This window comes from Psittacula echo (genome assembly GCF_963264785.1).
Source record: "Psittacula echo genome assembly, chromosome: 4".
Classification (NCBI taxonomy): domain Eukaryota; kingdom Metazoa; phylum Chordata; class Aves; order Psittaciformes; family Psittacidae; genus Psittacula; species Psittacula echo.
Window position 1 is genome coordinate 94,797,592 of NC_137738.1, and position 22,373 is coordinate 94,819,964.

Here is a 22,373-nt window from a genome sequence, read left to right on the forward strand (position 1 = left end):
ATTCTGTCATTTGGAGGGGACTGCCAGCAAGTCTCTCCCAAGCTGGAAGGTTGGGAGCTGACCACAGACAACTTTAGACAATCCATCTGTTCCCCATCATAATGCTATTTTGCCATTCTAGTCTTACATTGCAACAATGGTGCTTGATTGAACGATATTTACCAGCAAGGTTATCACATTGTAACAAAGCATATGGGTACCTTAAAACTATGAGAAAACAGTTGCATCTGCTCTGTTGGAGGAAAGCATGCAGGTGTAGAGAAAGGGTTCCAACTTAAACACGGGAAGTGTAGATTGGATATAAGGAAGAAATTCTTTACTGTAAGGGTGGTGAGGCACTGGAATGGGTTGCCCAGGGAAGTTGTGAATGCTCCATCCCTGGCAGTGTTCAAGGCCAGGTTGGACAGAGCCTTGGGTGGCATGGTTTTAGTGTGAGGTGTCCCTGCCCATGGGAGGGGGGTTGGAACTAGATGATCTTCAGGTCCTTTCCAATCCTAACTATTCTATGATTCTATGTTTAAATAGATTGAACTCGGTAGTTCTACAGACATTGAAGAAATAGAGGAAGCAGGATTGTTTTTCTGGAAATCAGTATGTTCTGTCTTGCTGCCTGTTGATTTTGGTGATGAGAGATGTGTGAATTACTTTAAAGTGAGCTAATGAAATGACAGCTAAAAACTAGGCTTTGTGCTATTGGTCCTAGAGCTCTGTTGTTCATCCGATGCCTACCTTGAGAACCATATATTAAGTTTCTTAATAAATTGGAAAAAGCATATGAATACATTCTAACCTGAGAGTGAAAGAGAAAGAAGGGAGAGACTCTGCTGCTGAAGAGCATGTAGGTTTTTGGACGCTTGGATGCCTCTTTCTCGTACCAATAGCAAAGTTGCCTTCAGAGCCTGCCAAGCCGAATAGCCGCTACTCGGCGCCGCAGCCCAGACAGCGGTTTTCTCCTGCCACCTCGTGGTGTTTTGGTGAACCGGGAGCTGCGAAACCTGAACTGCTGGGACAGCTTCGTGCAGTAGGCGGTGAATGGGTGGCGCACCCCACTTTAAATAAGGTCTCCCTGTCAAGGTTTGAGTCAGACTATTTCTCCACTTAACAAGTGCTTTACTGCAGCCACTGGGATTGAAAAGCTCTCAGTTAAGGTAAATCTCTAGTCCAGTCTGCTAGAGTACACCTATTTCCCCACAGAAAAGCAGAAACTGAAGTAGTTCACTTCTAGTTTAATAAGGAAGGGAAATGCGAAGACAGAAATAACTGAAATTCTGTCTATAAATCAAGTAGGCTTTGGACAGGGCAGGAAGGGAGGGATGCTACAGGGTTTAGCAATGCGTATGCTGAGTTGCTGGCAGAAGCTAATGACAGACCGAGGAGACAAAGTGGAGGAAGGCAGAGGTTGTAATTTTAAGCATTCCTTTGGTTTATATCAGAGAAGTTCATTGGCTGCTGTTTGCTGCCACTTTACAACTTATGATACAAAAATTCTTTCAATCTGGGTTGTTAAGACTAAATTAAGAAGTAGGATAAATGAGGTAAAGAATATCCAGTTAAAAAAAAAAAATAAACCTATTAGCAGGAGAAGAAATTGCTTCTTGGACAGAGTGGTACTGGCTTTGTTCTTCTGTGTTGGGTTGAAACTAACTGTAAAAAGGCTAAGAATGCCTGTGAGAAATATCTTGGCAGGTTCTATGTACCTTCTTAATCTTTACCACATTAATAAGACAGTGGATACGACAAAATTTAGAAACATATTACAGTGGATAGTGAGGGCAAATTGTAAGAAAAGGTAGCTGCAAAATTATAAGTATATAATATTGTTTGGTTATTATCTTCAGGTCATACCCATTCAACTCCAACTACTCTACAGTTGTTGTGGTTTAACCCCAGCCAGCAACTAAGCACCACACAGCTGCTCACTCATTCACCCTTCCTCCCCAGGTGGGTGGAATCAGAAAAAGGTAAAACCTATAGGTTGAGATAAGAACAGTTTAATATTTGAAATAAAGTAAACTATAATAATAATAATGAAAAGAAATAAGAGAGAGGAGCAAACCCCAAGAAAAATACAAAACAAAAGCCCCAACTGATGCACAAAGCAATTGCTCAGCATCCACTGGTCAATTGATAACCAGACTGTCGCTGAGCAGCAATTGGTGGCTCCTGTCCAATTCTTTCCAGTTTATATATTGAACATGATGCTGCACGGTACAGAACATCCTTTCGGCTAGTTTGGGTCAGCTGTCCTTGCCATGCTCCCTCCTGACTTTTTGTGCACCTCCCCACTGTCAGAACCTGAGAGACTGAAAAGCTCTTGATTTAGAGGAAGCACTACTTATCAACAACTAAAACATCGGTGTGTTATCAACATTCTCATACTGAATCCAAACCACAGCACTGTACCAGCTACTAAGAAGAAAATTAACTCTATCTCAGCCAAAATCAGGACAATGGTATTTTGAAGTTACAGATGCTGTTATATGTAACCTTTGTATAAACTGGGGAGAGATTAATGTAGGACATAAATGGATGCATAAAGTTACCTGACATAGAACTCCTAGTTCAGATTACAGAAGATAGAGAAGATAATCCTCTTTGTTTCACCCTTCATTTTCTGAATATGGAATGTGGAAAGAGAAAGAAGTGATGTTGACTTTGCCACCCCTATAAAAAGGGGAAGAGGTGAGTATAAGGCAATGTACTGAGAGGATTTATGACAAACACAACAGAGGAAAGTGAGTGAGGAGATCCACTATTGCTCAGCCAAATCTTCCCTCTTTACTGGGCAGAGCTCTCTGTTGCCTTGAATCTTCCATTTGGGAATTATCTGAGCTGGGACTGCTGATATAACTTTCATATTTTTTCTGAAAAGCAGTTATTTCATATTTGAATATTGTTATTTCATTAGAAAAATTGTTCAAGCAAAGCAGTCCGTCTGTCTTTTATTACCAACTGAAACACTGTGGTACAGTTCTGTCAGTTGTATTTGGCAGGGTTAATCCAGAAGACGCTGTGACATTACTCAAGAGGTGTAAGAAAATTAGAAGCAACATTTTTGGATTGCATTCATAACGATAGCTAACCGTACAGTTGCAGTACCACATGCTGTTGTCAGAGGTAATCGCTGATATAAAATTGAGGGAACTGCATTTCAATTTGCACTAAAAGTGTAGCACAATTTCACCGGTGTTGGGGTGCATCCTGGGAAGACAGAAGGACATGAAGTTGTGTATCAATCAAACAAAGCCAACACCCAAGTCCTCTCATCTTTCCAGATTTATGTATTTTCATTATTAATGTCCTAAATAATGGAGACACCAGTGATGATATGACCATGATAGGAATGGTCTTGCTTCCAAGTGTATCTTCACTCGTGCTCTTCTGAGAATTGCTTCTGTTCCAGCCTCTTCTCTCTCCTCATGGGACACATGCATTTTGATCATGCTTGTCCTTGCTACTGATCTTTACAACAAACCTTTCTTTTCTATTTTCTTGCTTTATGCTTCCTGGCAAACTTGTTATCTATACAAAGACAAACAGGGCAGTGCTCTAAGTGTCATCAAGACAAAAAGAAATAGTCCTGTAAGAGACAGGAAATGGTTGGGGAACATGAAAAATGAGAGATCTAGCTTGCTAAAACTCAATGTAAAGGTCAGAAGGAATAGTAATATAGAAATACTCACGTGTATCATTTCGAAATTATTGTGTAAGAAAGGACAGGAGATACAAGAATGTCAGAGAAGTGACTAAGAACATTTGTGGAAGACAAATAGTAGATAAGATTAGTATCCTATGGAGACGTGTGGAAGTCTGTTGATAATTGAAGTTAATGTGAACATTGTCTTTAGCTGATAAAAAACAAATACATTCTATTCCTTTCAGTTGTTGATAATTGTTATTCTGAGCTTACATCACTAACTCTAAAAATCAAGCTTTGACATAATGAAGGCTGTTCATGTAACCACAGTTCTGACCTTTGTGATGTGATTTATTGGAATATCTTGGAAGCAAACATTTTCTACATCCTAACATTCATTCCCATGTGAACGCAAACCTTTCAGAGACAAGGAAATTCTAGCTTGGCATCAAATACTCTGGCAATGATTATGATCCAAGTCCTACAAAGCAGAGAAAAGAAGATGAGAATAAACACTGCTTAAACAACATACCCAATATTAGTCTCCAACATCTTGTATCTTGTCTCATTTTTCTTACAAGAGGCAGCATAATTTGAAGACATTGTGATAAGAGATGCATGACTTGTGACTATGGTATCTGTGTATGTACATTATTTTCAGTATCTAAGTGTCTTGAATTTAAGTGAATGCATAGTAAACATCTATTGCTATAGTATACACTTCAATTCCATGTGAATATAACAGTCACAAATAGCTGGTGATGGCTCCTGTGTCTACTCTTTACTGCAAAGGATTTTTAAAACATTATGTTAAATAAACCTGTAGTCTTTCTTTCCATGAAATGCAGAGTGTCATTCCACAGTACTAAAGGTTGTCCAAACACCTTTTGCTTTGAGTTCAATAGCTTTTCCTTTGACTTCAGTGGGAACAATCAGATTAATATGAAATAGTATTTAATTTTAGTGATAGAATTCATAAATATATACAGAATCTGCAATAATATGTTTTTTATGTACACCAAAAATATCAAATTTCTACGAAGGTACTGCTTTGAGTCTGTACAGTAAGGGGAACATGTAAAGATATCTACGGCACAGTTACATCTGGAGGATTTTTTTTTGTTAAACTACCATTGAATCATAGAGGAATTAGCTCTGATAAAGTATTTCCATCATGATCCCAAGGACTTAACATTTTCTACACTTCAAGGTCACATTTGACTTTTGGTGGCCTTATGGGTTAGAAAAAGAAATGACAGAGGTTGTTGGAAAGATGTGCAAATTGTTCTGCCAACTCTTGATTCCCAGAGCAATCCATGCTCAGGTAAAGAAGGTCGTTACGTCAATAATTAGCTTGATTTTTTCCAGGAAGAAAAAAGTAATGTACATGTCAGGTCTAAAAATGCAATGGGAACAAAATTCAGCAGTTATGCCAAGACTAACAAGTGATGGAAGTAGAGCTCTATTTTTAAGATGAATAGGATCGTTTAGTACCCTCATTCAAAATCTGATCCCACTTAACTTTTTTTTTATTGAACTCACACATGGATTTAATTTTCTCCCATATTAATCATAACTCTTACTTTTGTCTTTTTATTTTCAACCCTTTTTCTAACGTTTGACACATGCTTTTTTTTCATACATTTTTTTCTGTCTTTGCTTTCTCCTTGTTAAACTGAATGCAGGTTTATTGTATTTTATAAATATAGATTACAGATACAATAGTATCAGGCAGAAATATTTTAACAGAATAAAGTGAGAGTTAGTATTCTGCTCTCTTTGCTTTTTGTTTCAATAATATAGCAGCACTTAAAATGAAAACTATGAGTGAAATCCTTTTGTTACTCCCAGTTGCTTTATTCTGGGCACACACAGAATTTACTACAGCAAAATCTTTGCTGAAGATGGTGTTCATCAGAAAAGTTGAAAGCAAAGGCTCCTGACACTGCAGAGCAATTCTGGTTTGTATCCCTAGACCCCTTTTCAAGCCTTACTTCAATTCTTCAGTCAACCATTCTGTGTAATGACATCTGGGGTGGAACTTTCCATATTGATTTGTGTGAACTCTCTTCCTCCTGGAATTTATTTATTGTCTTTCTCCCTGTTTCACTCTCTATTGTTTCCCAGATCTTTAAGTCTCCCTGTTTTTTGTGCTGTTTTACTTTTCCCACTGCTCATTGTGATAAGAACCAAGACATTATTTTCTTTTCCTAATTATTGTCTATATGAAAAGACCTCTCTTCTATTCAAATGTTTTCTTCATGCATAAATAAATTTATATTGGGGTGAATTTTAAAGGAAAAAGTATCTGACAATTATGTATTGTGAGAAAGCCAATAGGCATTTCAAAATTTTTAATGCTATTTCAGAGAATTCTAGAAAAATCTTGAAATATATAGAATCATAGAATAGTTAGGGTTGGAAAGGACCTTAAGATCATCTAGTTCCAACCCCCCTCCCATGGGCAGGGACACCTCACACTAAACCATGCCACCCAAGGCCTCATCCAACCTGGCCTTGAACACCGTCAATGATGGAGCATTCACAGCCTCCCTGGGCAACCCATTCCAGTGCCTCACCACCCTCTCAGTAAAGAATTTCTTCCTTATATCCAATCTACACTTCCCCTGTTTAAGTTTGAACTCGTTACCCCTTGTCCTGTCACTACAGTCCCTGATGAAGAGTCCCTCCCTAGCATCCTTGTAGGCCCCTTTCAGATACTGGAAGGCTGCTATGAGGTCTCCACGCAGCCTTCTCTTCTATGTGTTTGCTCAGCCTGTCCATCCCTAACACTGTGAGATTATTCAGTTCCTACATGCCTACTTCATGTGAAAACTGGTGGAGTATTTCCAGTTCTTTTTTTTTTTTTTTTTTTTTTTTTTTTGATGCTTTAACCAATATTGCATTGTTAAATGTAGATATTTTCCAAAGTATCTTTTACATTTATGAGTCTATCTAAAACAAAATTGACTTTATGAAAAAGATTATTGTTTTGAAAGTGAAATCTCACTAGATCTTTTTTTGACATTACAATGTCATTACAACATTTGTGAATATTTCCAAACCTGTCAACCTCACTAAGAACCAGAATCACCAAGTAGCTTTAGTTTCTATTCAACCTCAGATTCTGTCCCTTTGTTTTCCTCAGCTCTGTGATGCATATTAAAATTCTAGGTATCTTGTATGTATACATAGTAATAAACCAGATTATTCTCAAATCTCTGTATTCCAGAAATAGATTGTTGCCACTGAATATTCTTGACAGTTACTGTTGTTAGTTGTTACTGTGGTGGTGAAGAAGCTCCAGTAGCAGACTGAAAACTAGTAGGAACCCTTCAAGTACACTATAAAAGCATACCTTTTGTTCTAAAATTTTATGGTCTGCCCATTGCCCTGACTTACACAGAGCAGTAGCCACTCTCATTTCATATTCTATTTCTTGTGAACTATAAACTAGGTCTCTCAGAAAGATTGGGACACTTTCTGTCTGACAGCAGGACAGAGATGATGTTCCTACTTTTGCGTTGGGTACTAATTTGCTGATAAATCCATGAGCCAGCAAGGAATGCGAACCTAAAACTGTGAAGGAAAAGGAGCAGGAGAACAAGTTATTAAGGAGCAGCAAAGAGGAATTACATGCTGAGGTTTAAAGAAAGACCTGTAAACAGATCTAGGAGTTAATAATGGATTAACACTGCTGGGATTGAGGGAGTTAGCTAAGGCTCAGTGAAGTTTCTGCTGGGTAGTCTTTAAAGGCATTATCTCACAAAAGATGAGCATTGCCATAGAAAATGTAAGCAAGGACTGCAATTATTTGCATTAAAGCAGCATGACTAATCTGCAGGTTTTGCTGATCTGGGATAGCACTGAGGTACCCAGCCTGATGCTAAAAAAGGTTTATGTGCATTTCCAGTTCATGTGGATTGTTTCTGACTGCCTCTAAAGCTTGTGTTGCATGACCCCCTTATTCTTATAAAGCTAAGCAAAGGGACTAGCAGTACACAGTGGAAAGGATTTTTATATATTATAAAGGATTATATAAGTGGGAAGGAAACTGGAACTCCAGTCAGTTTACTCGCATATGTGACTATATTATTCCCTTTCCAAAAGATGCAGAGCCATCAACCTATAATAAAGATTTAAGTTGTTCTTCTGAAACTTGATTTTTACTGATTATTATTCTATGTTTTATTTATTAATCTAAATACTGATTTTTTTTTCCCCTTTAGATATAGTTTCTAAATACTAGTTAATCTAACCAAGCAGCAGTGCAGTGCCTTAGCTGACTGTGTTTGTGTATGAGTGCTTGAATTCTCACCTTTGAGTTAAGCCTGGACAGAACTAAAAGCATTGGCACTGTACATTTCAGATGCTCTGCCTTAGAGTGAGCCCCTGTTGACCACCTTTCCAGTTTCGTGCCATGGGCAGGGATGCCTCACACTAGACTAATTCATACAAGGCTCTGTCCAACTTGGCCTTGAACATTGCTGGGAATGGAGCATTTACTACTTCTTTGGGCAACCTATTCCAGTGCCTCACCACCCTCATGGTAAGGAACTTCTTGCTTATATCTAACCTGAACCTCTCTTTGTCCTATTGCTACAGTTGCTTTATCTGAACAGTCAATTTTCTGAAAGATTTAAGACTCTCCTATCTTCTACATTTTTATACCTGTATTGAATGGTGGCTTCCAGGGTGCCTGGTTAAAGCAAGAATTTTTATCAGCTCTGAGAAAGTGATGCTACACTTAAAATAGCTATAGGAGACAGTAGAGACAAATGGTAGGAAATCATTCTGTTTCAGCATAGACTTCTGTAAGTTAGCTATCTAACTTGATGCCAGTAGGGCCAGATTCCCTTCAGAAACACTTCCTGAGAATGATTCATCTCCATATAAGATAGATAAATTAAACAGTACCAAAGTTAGATGAGTCCCACGCTGAGTAAATATATTTGTTATTTGTTATTCAGGCCCCAAGATTTACTGCACCAGGGATGGCTAAAATAACTTTCTCCGATTTCCCTTCCACCCCCTCTGTTCTCAGTACGTATTTGCTGAGAAAAGGCACAGGGACTCCTTTTGAATGTCAGCCTTGTTCCACTTTTGACCTTGACAACTGTCAGAGTCCAAAACCTGTAGACCATTTTGAATACTGTTGGTTATGATTGGTTTTTTGTGGTCTGCATGGCAGAATTTGACCTACACAAAATTTTAAGAGCTGCTTCTCTGGAAGTCCATGTTTCTTTCTTTGCAGCACTGCTATAACTTCATGGGGTGAAAAGGCTACATTGCCACACAGAAGTAGTCACATTACATCTTCGTGTCCAGGATCCATATTTCCATTGTATTCTGTCCTTATGGGCTTCCAGCTCTTCCATAAAGTAATCATTCCTTGATGTACCACCTTTAAGGTATTTATACTCTGACGTTACAATGTCTTAAATGTCAGATATTAATGTGTTTCCTAAAATAAAAATGCATGCAGTGACTAACAGGGCATATTTCAAGATATATGTTCTACCTTCTGTGGCAGGGCTGGCAGCTCTCGAGAGTGATTTGTCATGGAGTTAGGGATAGAAAAGCTTCAAGTTAATGATTCCAGTTCAGTCATAGTTTGGAGATGTCATCTTTCAGAGAAGGGAGATGCAGCTGATCAGAGAGTTGTCTCATGTAAAGAAGGGTCTCTCCTGTTAGCCACTGTGAGCCACTGGGACATCACTGACACCTCTGTAAAAACAGTGCTGGTAACGTCAGTGTCATGGTTTAAGCCCAGATGGTAACTCAGAACCATGCAGCCACTTGCTTACTCCCCCCCTGCTCCTTCCTCCCCCCGCTCCGGGAGGGACTGAGAGGAGAATCGGAAGAATGTAACTCCCACGGATTGAGATAAGAGTAGTCCAGTAACTAAGGTATAACACAAATCACTGCTGCTACCACCAATAATAATAATGATAAGGGAAATAACAAGGGAAGAGAATACAACTGCTCACCACCTGCCGACAGATACCCAGCCCAACCCAAGCAATGATCCAGCCCTTCCGGGTAACTGCCCCCAGTTTATATAGTGGGCATGACGTGCTATAATATGGAAAACCTTTTTGGCTAGTTTGGGTCAGGGGTCCTGTCTCTGCTTCTTCCCGGCTTCCCCTCCCCCGTGGCAGAGCATGAGACTCAGAAAGTCCTTGATCAGACTAAACATTACTGAGCAGCAACTAAAAACCTCGGTGTTATCAGTGCTGTTCCCAGGCTGAAAATCAAAACACAGCACTGCACCAGCTACTAAGAAGGAGAAAAATGACTGCTACTGCTGAACCCAGGACATTCTGGAAAAGTCTCTCACTGCTGTCTGCAACCACAGCTCCCACATAACGCCAAATTTGGAAGAAGCAATGTCGCTTCCAACCCTCAAGTATGCAGCACATCAGCAGAAATTCTTTGTGTGCTGCCCTTGTCACCTCTGCTATAGGTGGCGTGTGGTGATGACTTTTTGGTAGTTTTTCTATCTAAAGTATATTTGGACAAGGTTTGCCAAACTGTGTATCTGGTTTGCTATTGTGATTTGCAAATTATTAAGAAAAGGTAAGTTCAGACTCAGTAGTTTTTTGGGGTTTTTTTCACAGTGTATGCATTTTCACAGTGCTGTCCAGGTAGCTAAGAACTGAAGGACAAAAGAACTGGAACAGAAATCAAAGCAAATAGAACAGAGTGTTTCAGAATTTGCTCACTTATCACACTGTAAATGTATTTATTGCACTGTCCTCATCCCCACAGGTATATGAGCCCTCACAGAGCAAGCTGAAGTTTATAACCTTTATAATAAATTAGAGGAAACAAGAGGGTGGATTGTAAAATAAAGTGCATTAATTCGTCAGTGTTGCCCCAGAAGGAATTTCCCAATGTGTTTCATTCTTCACTTCCTTTCGTCCCTGTCTGCTTCACAGGGATTCTTTCTCATTACAGCAGCCACTCTGATTAAAAACTCATTGGGTGAGGAGGATATCTCACTTTTCTACAAAGGCGAACACACGCATTGCTGCACCGCCTCTGATCAGCATTGTGGTAGCCTCCTGCTGTTGATCATTCTCATTCGTTTAGTCACTGAGCACAGCAGGATTACTGGGGTGCTTAAAGTTAAACAAAAATGCAAATGTTTGCAATGTTAAGGCACAAGAGGCTTTTAAAAGAGCAGACTATTACTTGCGTCTGCCATGACAGAATAATTTGGGGCATTTATTACTCAACAAGGGAAGTATAGTCTTCCTCCCAGTAGGATAACTAGTAATAATAATCAGAAGAATCTGTTATTTCAAGGAAACTAGAGAACTACAGTCTAAAGGCCACAGTCTTTGTTCTTCAGTTTATAGTTTAGTACTTCGTCAATATGTTAAATTCACATTTATCTGCATTGTTCTGCCTAGAAGTCATTAAAGAGTCCAGGATCCAGAGAGGTGTGAACTGTTGATCTTCAGGCACTTAGCAGTGCCCCAGTTCTTGGAGAGATCTGCGTCTGTCTACACAGAAGGAGTTTTAAGTCCTTAGGGTTTTGTAAGTCCTTGAAGGGCTTGTTCTATTTCTTTTTGGGATGAAGGAATTGTTATTTGCACTGTTTAATTTAATCTCAAACTGTCTTATTTGAAATTACACAGCTGAACTATTTGTAGAGAATAATTTTCTCACAGGTTTTGAAACTAGATGTTAATAAATTCATTCTGTGCTTCATATATGAACCTTTCTTTTTCATAAAATTTATTTGGAATGCTACGGTACACTAGGAAAATAACTAAAAGAGACCTGTTAATATAGATGTGTTTATCTTCATACAAAGTTAATTATTTTTGTGACTATTTTCATAATATACCTCAGAATAATGTCCATGCAGCGTGAGGTGAGAAGAAGATAAATAACAAAGTGGAATTCAATGTTTTATAGATCAGCTAAGACTCTTACTCTTTTTATCCAATAAGTTCAGTAGATGTAGGATTTCTAAAGTTTTATTGGTTTGGATCCCTTCCACCCTTTATCTGGTTTAAGAATATTCCTGGGGTATCTGAATGAAGCCCACTGAACTCCATCACTCATGGTTAGCAGTGCATCAGGTCAGCCAGAAATCTTGAACCCGTTCAAAGGTGCTTCATATGTCAGAACAGTCTTTCTAGTGATATCTGATGAGGTATTTATTTTCGAAGCTCACAAATCAGTATTAGCTTTTCACTGCCCACTGCAAAGAGAGGCCTTTCAGAATTTTCAGAAAGAACTCCTAACTGATCAGGGCTAGTGTTCATTGTACGCATAAAGATGGCTTACACATCTAAAGCGTAGAATAATAACCTAGAGTGCAGGTGAGCACATGAAATAATGGGACCATGTTGGTCTCCAACACTACAAGAGGAATGGATATTGTCTGCTTCTCTTAAGAGCTGGCTGCTGTGTCATGATGCTCTCGCAGCAACTGCTGGCATGATCAGGGTAGGACCACATTAATGTTTCTAAAAGTAGGAGGTTGACCTGGCAGGATGCAGGGGATCCCTAGGAAGTCCTGAAATCTGTCAAGGTTAGGTTTACTGCAGAGATGGCCTTGGATTTGTACAGTTTTAAATTCCAGATAGCAGTAATGTAGGGAAACAATATGTTCTTGGAAGTGATTAAAATTCAGGCTGTATTTCTGACAAAGTTGGTTCTAGTTTCTTGGCTAAATTATAGCAGAAGAAATTACAATCTGGCCTACCTGCATCCACCTGTGGGCGCAAGACGATGAAGTAGCCTTCATTTCTATCTTAATATATTGTGTACTGTTCCTGGCAATGGTAGATGTGCTGCTTTCCAACCCAGAGGGGTCTATATTTCAGTGTGAGTGCAGTGATCCATATACTGTTATTATCACACCATACAACACAATCTCTAAAGCACCTTGGGGTCCATCTCTCTTGGATGAAAGTGAAACAAAGGCATTATAAAAATGAAAAATATGTTCATAACAGTTTGCAGTAGAGTATTGCACCAGCCTCATTGGGCTACAGTGATGGATTAAAGGGAACTGAGTGAGTTATGTACTTCCTTCTCAATGCATTCAGAGTGTGCATATATTAAAAGTAGTTTTGGCAGACTCTGGCAGAAGGCTGAAAAGTCACAGGGAGGTAACCAGCTTTTGGTAATAGCTCATTAACATTATTTGTCATACTCATAACTCTCTTTAGAGTACACACAGAGATGGCAATTCACTGCTGGGCAGAGAGGAAAACAGCAGCAATGTCAGAAAGGAAAAGCAATTTTAGATGTACTTGACTGAAAGAAAGCTTGAAGAGCATTAGCCTTCTGAATTATTCATGAGTTTTTGAGACATCTTTAAGTGACTTGATGGGAGGCCATAGTTTAATCTGGGGGACAAAACTAAGAATAAGACACCATCTTTAGCCTCACAGCTTATAACTTTACTCTCAGCTGGCAGCAGTGAATGTTTTTATTGAGTTAAGCGTCCTGTGGGACTATGCTAGCTTCAGTAAGACTTTTGCAGTGAGAGTTTCCTCAAGAGAGATGCACTCAGGGGGGTCTGTTGGTGAGCAGATCGCAGACTCGGGAGGCGGGAGAACTTGGTTTGTTATTTTTGCTCCAATTTGGAAAGAGTCAGGACATCCCAGATGAGTTTCAGAAATACTTTTCTCTCATTATCTCATTAAAAGAAATCAGAAGTCTTGGGTTTGCTCCAGCCGGGAGCAGAGGATGTTTTCATGACCTCAGCATGTTCTCCAGAGCAGGAAAACAAGTTTCCTGTTCCACTTTACTCTTCCCAGGGCTGATAATTCTTGGCCAGAGACATAGTAATATTGGCATCATATATATAAAAGTATCTAACTAGTTCATAATAGGGATTGACTTTAATTAATATTAGACTTTTCTAAGTTGCATGTCAAAAACTGATTTATTTTTATTTTCTGGATGCAGAACAACTCAAATGTGCCTTTGTTGAGCACAGGAAAGTGCTTCACAAGGCACAAAGCAAGCAGATGTATTGCACTGGAGTAAATCTGTATCCCAGATTCTCTCATCTGAGGAGGAAGCATCCTTCAGAAAGCTCCACGCACATCCCTGGCACAGCTGTCTGCTGAGGTTATAAGTGGAAGAAAGTTGTGCTGTGACCTTTCCCTGTTCCTTCCCTTCCACATGGAGGAAATAAAATGTCCTTCCCCAGCTGCCCTCTCCGTGGCACTGGCAGGCAACAAAGTGGGAGTGCAAAATGTCTTAAGTCTTCTAACATCCCCATCTGGATATATAGATCAGATCAGAATCTAGCCTGCTCCATGTCAAAAAAAGGCCCAGTGAATTAAATATTGAGCAGTGTAATTTGTTCGCCTGTTGCATGTCTTTGTAAGTTTAGGTTCAATAACTATCTGTCAGTTATTTTTCTTTCATTTTCAACATATTCTAGAACTTTAATTTTCTGTCTTCTCAGCCTATCCATCATCCTCCAGATCCACATGGTACATCTGTTGTTTAATTTTCATTTGTTCCTTCTCTTCCTCTACTTTTGACTCTTATTGATTTTTGTAACCTTCAGTTAATATTTCAGTATATTATTAGTTTGTGTGACATTTTACAGTCCATGTAGTTAAATCACAACAAGCCTCTTGAAATTACTGGGCATGTAAGTCAAATAATTAATTTCACTTTCAAGGGAAAAACTGTTAGAAAACCAACACAGAAGCTTTCAACCCTGTGGAATTAATCACCTTTTGTGACTCCAGTATACCTGAAAGAATGGCAGGGCTTCTTGGTTTAATTTTATTCAAGTTACTGAGGTGCATAGGTTTTCTCATAAATACCTACCACACGTTACCTGCATTTTTAGATGTTGACATAACTGAAAAATCATCCTCAATGTATTTATGTCCTGGCAAGGAAGCCAGACAGTGATGTAGGGATTCCTCATGCTGGATCAATGTATTTCAGCAGCTGGCCCTCCACTGGCAGAGCAGCATTTATTTACTTGTAACTCCATGGAGAGGAAGGGACAAGGAGCAACTAAGGAAGATTTTAATTACAAATTCGGTACAGCAGAGATAATGCTATGGGACAGCTATGGTCATCTGTTTTGAGGTTTTGTGTTGTGAGTTTGAAGCTATTAATTAATTCTTTTAGATCTGTGACATGGGAACATGCCATCTACAATACTCTTTCAGCCTTCAACTGATGAGTATGGGGCATAAACATGGTATCTATCTCTTCTTTCAGCATTATGTTGAATATTATCTTTCTCATTTACAAAGAACTGAACTTATATTTCTTATGACATGGTTCTTGCACAAGCAATATATAAAATTTTATTACATTATATAGCAGCTCTGTGCACGCATAAAATTAGTTATGTATAAATGCCTGAAGGAAAGGCAATTCCAGTGCTAACATTGGTGTTTTCTCCTTTTTGCCAATAGATGGCAATATGTTATAGACATGTGGAATTACATAGCTCAACATTAAAACTGTTTTTTTTCCAAAAGGCATTTTGAAACATTGATTGGTTTGCATAGATACCAAATGCAGGAAAGCCAAGCCATAAGTTTTTTAAAATCACTTTTTTTTTTCTTCTTCTTCTTTTTGTATGTGCCTCTGTTGTGGTTTCACCCCAGCTTGCAACTAAGTAGTGTGCAGCTGCTCAGTAGCTCCCCCATGTCGGGATGAGGGAGAGCAAAAGTGAGAAAACGTGGGTGGAGATTAAGATAGTTTAATAGGTTGAGCAAAAGCTGTAAACGCAAGCAAAGCAAAACAAGGAATTCATTCACAACTCACCATTGACAGCCAGGTGTTCAGCCATCTCCAGGAGCGCAGGGCTCCATCACGCCTAACAGTTGCTACCTGGGAAGACAAAAACCATAACTCTGAGAGCCTCCCCCCCTTTCCTTTTTCTTCCCCCAGCTCTATATGCTGAGCATGATGCCTTGTGGTATGGAATATCCCTTGGATCAGTTGTGGTCAGCTGTCCTAGCTGTGTCCTCTCCCAACTTCTTGTGCTCCTCACACCACCCCACCAGCCTACTTGCTGGAGAGGAGCAGAAAAGGCCTTGATTCCATGTAAGCACTACTCAATAACTAAAACATCCCTGTGTTATCAACACTGTTCCCAGCACAAACACAAAAAATAATCCCAAATGAGCTACTATGAAAAAATTAACTCTATCCCAGCCAAAACCAGCACATTCTCTATTTTGATAGGAATGTATTACAGTGAAAACAGAACAAAAGAACTTTCTTCAGATGCAACATTACATATAAATTTTAAGCAGAAGAATTACTACATAATTCTTTCTTATGTGAAATTATAAATACCTGTCTATAATATAATCACTGAAAATATTATGGAACATGTAAGGGCGTTACAGTAAAGTCATGAGAGAGAACTACGATAGAAGTATGATAAAAGGAAAAAAAAAATATGGCTGGGGGGAGGGAAGGAGATTAATAGAGACAGAAGTTTATTTCAGTTTTTAACAAGGTCTTCTTTGATAAATGAGCCTTTATCCAGGTTGTTAGGATACTAGGATGTTAGAATACTCTGTTACCAATTGCTGAATGGTTGAACGTGCTGAATAGTAGAAGAGGTGGTGGTGGTGGAAAGCAGTTCTGATTCCCTTATTTTCAGATGTGACCTTTGCTGATCCTTTACCTTTGCTCCAGCACCACTACTTAATTGCATTTTTTTTATAGGCTTCAGGAAAAAATGGGGCAAGAGTTTTACACCCATTATGACTCTTTCATGGCATTGGAAATCTGCTAGAGGATGTGCAGCTGCTTTTCTGCACCCATTGAGGAACTGCAGCTGCACAAGCTTATTGGAACAGATACTGAGCTGCACCAGGGAATGGAGCCTTTTGTGTAATAAAATACTGTTTGTTGACGTACTTTGTGCTGTTAGAAGAAACATAAATAGCAGCTTTGTAAATTAAAGGGCAAAAATAGTCAAAGGGCAAAAATAGTCAAAGAGCAAAAATAACATGTCCAGTTAACTCCCTGCATTCTACCAACATTTCTTTTTATTTTAAATGAAAAAAGACACTCGCAATAAGGTGAAATGATGGTCATTGTGATATTTAGCTAAATAATCATGTGTAATCTTGTTTTTTTGAGGAAAAAAAGTAATAAGATGAAAGTGATACTGACTTCTCCCTACTTTAGTAATTAGCCCCTACACACATGATAATTTTTATTTTTTCAATCAGATTGCTTATTTTAGTTGCAGCTGTTTGGATTTCACCAGATTTATATATGCTGCTTCTTGAGATGGTTTTGTAGTTTGAAAGGTTTAAAAAAAAAAATCACTATTAGCACGTTTATTTGGAAGGATGTGATCAGTAAAGTATAAATTGAACTTGAAAACCTCACAGTCCATTAAAAAAAAAAAAAACAACCCACAAACCATTTTTAATACCTGTTAACTGTTTCTTCTGTATCAAATTTGCCTGGTTTAAATGTCCAGAAAATATTTTTTCTAAACTGTTTGCACTGAAAAGGAGATAAAATCTGTTGTCTGAAGAGCAAGTCTCTGCTATTTTTACTTTGCAAGCTGTCACCAAAACCAGAGATTACAGAACTGGAATTCAGCTGACAGGTTTGCTAATGGTGCATATCTTGAAATAAAAGAAAAGGAGGCTTTCTGTAGTAGTAACATATTGACTTTGCAGAGCAGTCAACTAGAAGTATTCTGGCAATTTTTGACAGGTCTAGGATTTTAGAGCAGACTCATTAAAAAAATTAGTCTTATTATTCAAAACTGGTTTAAAATTATCACAACCAGTTGGACCTGAAAAACTGAAATGGAATCTAAAGTTTTGTGATACTTCAGATGTATTAATATCATAATTGTTGATGATTTTAAAAATACAATTTCAGAAAATATCAAATATGAAATATAATTAGGAAGAACACATTTTTTGAACTCCAAAAATGTCCACATTTTTAATTTTTTTATGTTTAGATAAAAATGCATCATAATTTGAAAGATCATGCAGTATATAGTATTGCAATCTTTAAATCATGGAGGGAAACAAGAAATACTACTTTGTGCTTACTGATTGAAAACAAATACATATTCTTATTTATTAAATTTTGAGTAAAAACAAACATAGCTAGTAATTTACCTGTAAATATATCAATGAAGAATCTATTCTTCATCTTATAGTAGTACAAAAAGAAATCCTGTTGAGCTGATTGCCTCCTGTTCAGTTTGTACAGTAGTATAAAAGGAAATTGAGCTGATTGCCTTCTATTCAATTTACAGATAGAACATATGATTCCTAGTCCCTCTAAAACCCACTATCTAGGATTTTGCTCCCTCAAACAATAGGGATTTGCACATCAGCATAACTTCAAATATTAGAGAAACATTAGTTTGTTATTTGGAAAGTGCCCATACTTCTGCCTATGTTTTCATGAAATTTGTGCAGCTGCTGTGCTGTGCACATACAATGACTCCAACACATCTGAAATGCACTGGGCTGTGTTGTTAAACTATGTTTTTTCCAGGAGGCTCCACAATAAGTGCAGTCCAGAATGACTTTGGTATATCTGTTGCTGTTTATGTTCTTGGGTCCATAAAGCCTGAACACTCTGAGTCTTGTGGAAGGTGATTTCCACTCTTCAAATTGCTGGGCATTGTTGTGTTGGAAAAAGTGATGCAAGATTGTGGAACACAATACATTTCATCCTGCATTTCAACTTATTTCTCAGCTACATAAACTCTAGGCATGTCAGGGTAGATGGGGAGGATCAAAAAAGGAAAAAGAAACATATGTGAAGGCTGCAGGTAGCAATAAATTGAGCAGTATGCTCTCTTGGCAAGTTAAGGGACAAAACATACAGATGAGATGGGAATCCTTCCAATTGGGAACTTCATCTATTCTTCAAGACTGAGTTTTGCAAGGTGCCCTCACTCCAATGAGCAAATCACTTAAACTCATTTCCCTGTGGGAATACTTGCATGCTTAAAATTACGTGGTAATATACACAGTGCTGCATTAGAAAATGTAGAAGTGAATGAAATTGCTTTCAACATCTAAATCAATCATGACACATGGTGTTTCTGTAATTCTTGTAGCAAAAATGTTCTGCACCAGTGGATGTCACTGTCTGCACCTTGCAAGAGTCTCTTAATGATGCTGCAGATGAATCCTTGCAAAGAATGTAAGGGGGAAAATAGATCCATCTGTGAATCAAATTGGTACTCTGTTGCCATGTATTAAAAGATAAGCATATAGTGCTTTTGAGGGTCTATCTTCCCTCCATAAAGCACCCACTAAACCAAAGAAACCCCCTCCTGTAATTTATCTTGAATGCTTGCTCAATGTGTTTTATCATCAAAAGTCATGTATCTCCTTTCCTATCTAGAACAACCAAGATAAAAATAACAGATGTACAGTTAAAGCCATTGAGAAATATTGCTATGTTTATAAAGTTTCTGGTTGTGTTGTTACAAGTAGGAGAGTTGATAAATTGGGAAACCCCTGAAGCATGTTTAGTACTCAGCACAGAAATTTTATTTATGTAGATAAATAACACTCCTTTAACATGGCAAATCTGCTAGAGTGAAAACTGTGTGGTTTCAGTATTTGTAATGTGAGCATTTCAGAAGTGTAAGTACCAGTTTATGCAAATAGGTCTCAAACTCATCAGTTTTACCTACCTTATTATTGATATCTATCTTCATTGAAGCTACGTACTGAGTGCACTTCATTAAGGCTGACAAGCCAAAGGCTGCTTCTTCTCCCTGGGAATTGCCATCTTCTTTACAATGCAAAAGCCATTAAATGAGCCTTTTACAGTAAGTCAGCTCTCCCTGCTTCTCTCCCCCAGTAGGGGGGTATTATTTTTTTTTCGTTTTACTCCACAAATCCTGCTTAAAGAGACATGGTAAGATTCTTACAATGAAAAACATCGCACCTTTGTCATTCCTCAGAAGAATGTACTTATTCCCCAGGGTCCTAACTGCACAACATTAACAGTCACCTTACAGTATGTATGCACCCCCTTGCACATAAACTTTTTTTAACTTCTACTGGAAAGAAATGTTCAAATGTTCTTTTTTCTCCATTGCCTCTAAAAAGGTTTTATTTTTTCCTACAACACTTTACGTTACTTTTATTATATAGTGATATTTAAAGATAAAACAAAGCAAAGTTCTCTATATAGAATGCTCTACTTATGATTGTTGAATGAAAGACATTTATTCACAGGTTTGTTTTTTGTGCAAGCTTTGCTAGAGCCTTTTCATAGAGGTGTATTGCTAGATCACTAAATGTATGGTCACACGTGAGAGAAGGACTCCTTTTAATGGACAGTCCAGTATCTTGGCTTCAGAGAAAACAATTTCGTTTGAGTTGATATCAAAAAATAAATCCTGATGTAGATGGGTAATACAAACCAATTTTTGTATTGTACAAGCCAGGCTCCTCCCTGCCGTAAAAATCCACTCTTGTTCTTACTTTGTCATGTGTGTACTTCTCTACACGGCTCTAAATATGTTTCTTTCTGTGGCTGTATAATGACACATCAGCAGCTAGAGTTCAAATAAGGTATTTGAGTTTTATATTTTAACAATAGTTCTTATAAATATATGCCAAGATATTCAACAACTGTTTTCTTCATGATGCTCTGCTCAAGCCCTAGATGCAAACTCTTGTTCTTACTGCTTAGGCTGGCCACATTAGAGACACTGTAAAGAACTGCAAAGAGTCAGCTGGTGCTTTTGATATAGATCTGAAACTTTGTCTTAATCTGTGAGGTGCTTTTGAAAGAATACCACACCATTATTCAGTCACCCCCAGACAGAAAGATCAGTTCAGATATCCTGATGTGCTAGGTGAGCGCAGAAGCTGCAGTTCATGTGTTAACTGCCAAGGAGATGTTGATGTACTCTGCATGTCCTTCTTTCAGGTAGCAATAACTATTTATAAGGAATTAAACGGCTTCTCAGACTGTAATGAAGCAAAGGGAATTTCAGATTAGATCCCTGTGTGTAGCAGGGAGGAGAGCAAAGCACAAGTTGACGCCAATTGGTTGATGTTTAGCTCAGCAATAGAAGCTCAGGGAAATGAGGATGAGGGGACGTTTGTGGTTATGGAATTTGGTGTTCTAAGTAACCACTATGCATACTGAGGCTGCCTACAAAAGCACTTTTGCTTTGTGTTGTCTTGTTAACAGTATGATTTGTTTGGGTTTTTTTTAACTTTTCTCATCATTTTGTCCTTGTCTTTTTATGATTGAGAAGTGGGGTTTTGGCTTTTGGGCTGTAGTATTTTAGTTTTTGCAGATCAAAGGTGGTTTTTAAAACAGTTTGTCATCAAGTTTCCAAACTTGAAGCTGCATTGTGGGCAAAACTGCCCTCGAGAATCTGGCTCACACTGGCCTAGGACACTGGTTTGAAGTATAAAATGCTCATTTTGCAAGTTAGCTGTCAATTTTAGATTTTTGATCTGTTTTACTGATGATATGAATGTGGCCCTGTTAGGATCCCTGTTCAGGAAAAATCATAAATATGAACATGATAATTGAGTGCGCCCTCAGCAAGTTTGCCGATGACACCAAGCTGTGTGGTTCGGTTGATACACCGGAGGGAAGGAATGCCATCCAGAGGGACCTTGACACGCTTGTGAGGTGGGCTGATGCCAACCTCATGAAGGTTAACCATGCCAAGTGCAAGGTCCTACACCTGGGTGGGAGCAATCCCAGGCACAGCTACAGGTTGGGCAGAGAAGAGATTCAGAGCAGCCCTGCAGAGAAGGACTTGGGGGTGTTGGTCGATGAGAAAATGAACATGAGCCGGCTTCAGTGTGCGCTCGCAGCCCAGAAAGGCAACCGTATCGTGGGCTGCATCAAGAGGAGCGTGACCAGTAGGTCAAAGGAGGTGATCCTGCCCCTCTACTCTGCTCTCGTGAGACCTCACTTGGAGTATTGTGTGCAGTTCTGATGTCCTCAACATAAAAAGGACATGGAACTGTTGGAACAAGTGCAGAGGAGGGCCACAAGGATGATCAGGGGACTGGAGCACCTCCCGTATGGAGACAGGCTGAGAAAGTTGGGGCTGTTCAGCCTGGAGAAGAGAAGGCTGTGTGGAGACCTCATAGCAGCCTTCCAGTATCTGAAGGGGGCCTACAAGGATGCTGGGGATGGACTATTCATCAGGGACTGTAGTGACAGGACAAGGGGTAACGGGTTCAAACTTAAACAGGGGAAGTTTAGATTGGCTATAAGGAAGAAATTCTTTACTGAGAGGGTGGTGAGGCACTGGAATGGGTTGCCCAGGGAGGTTGTGAATGCTCCATCCTTGGTGGTGTTCAAGGGCAGGTTGGACAGAGCCTTGGGTGGCATGGTTTAGTGTGAGGTGTCCCTGCCCATGGCAGGGAGGTTGGAACTAGATGATCTTAAGGTCCTTTCCAACCCCAACTATTCTATTCTATTCTATTAACCCACTTCAGCAGGTTTTTTGAATTGAAACACTGGTTTAGTAACTCTTTAGGTCCTATGTAGATGACCTAGAGATGTGTAGAAACTACCTTAGTAGTTAGCAGAATTCAGTTAAATTGCTGTTTGAAAGACTGGTTTGTGTCTTTGAGATTAGAATATTAAACATCAGCCCCATCTTTGCCATAAAGTAAAAAAAAATAAAACCCCAGCCAGTCTGGTCTCTAGATTTGTATTTGATCCTGCATCTTGGGAAAGGCAATGCATTAACTGTGATATTGCTCCTTAGGCA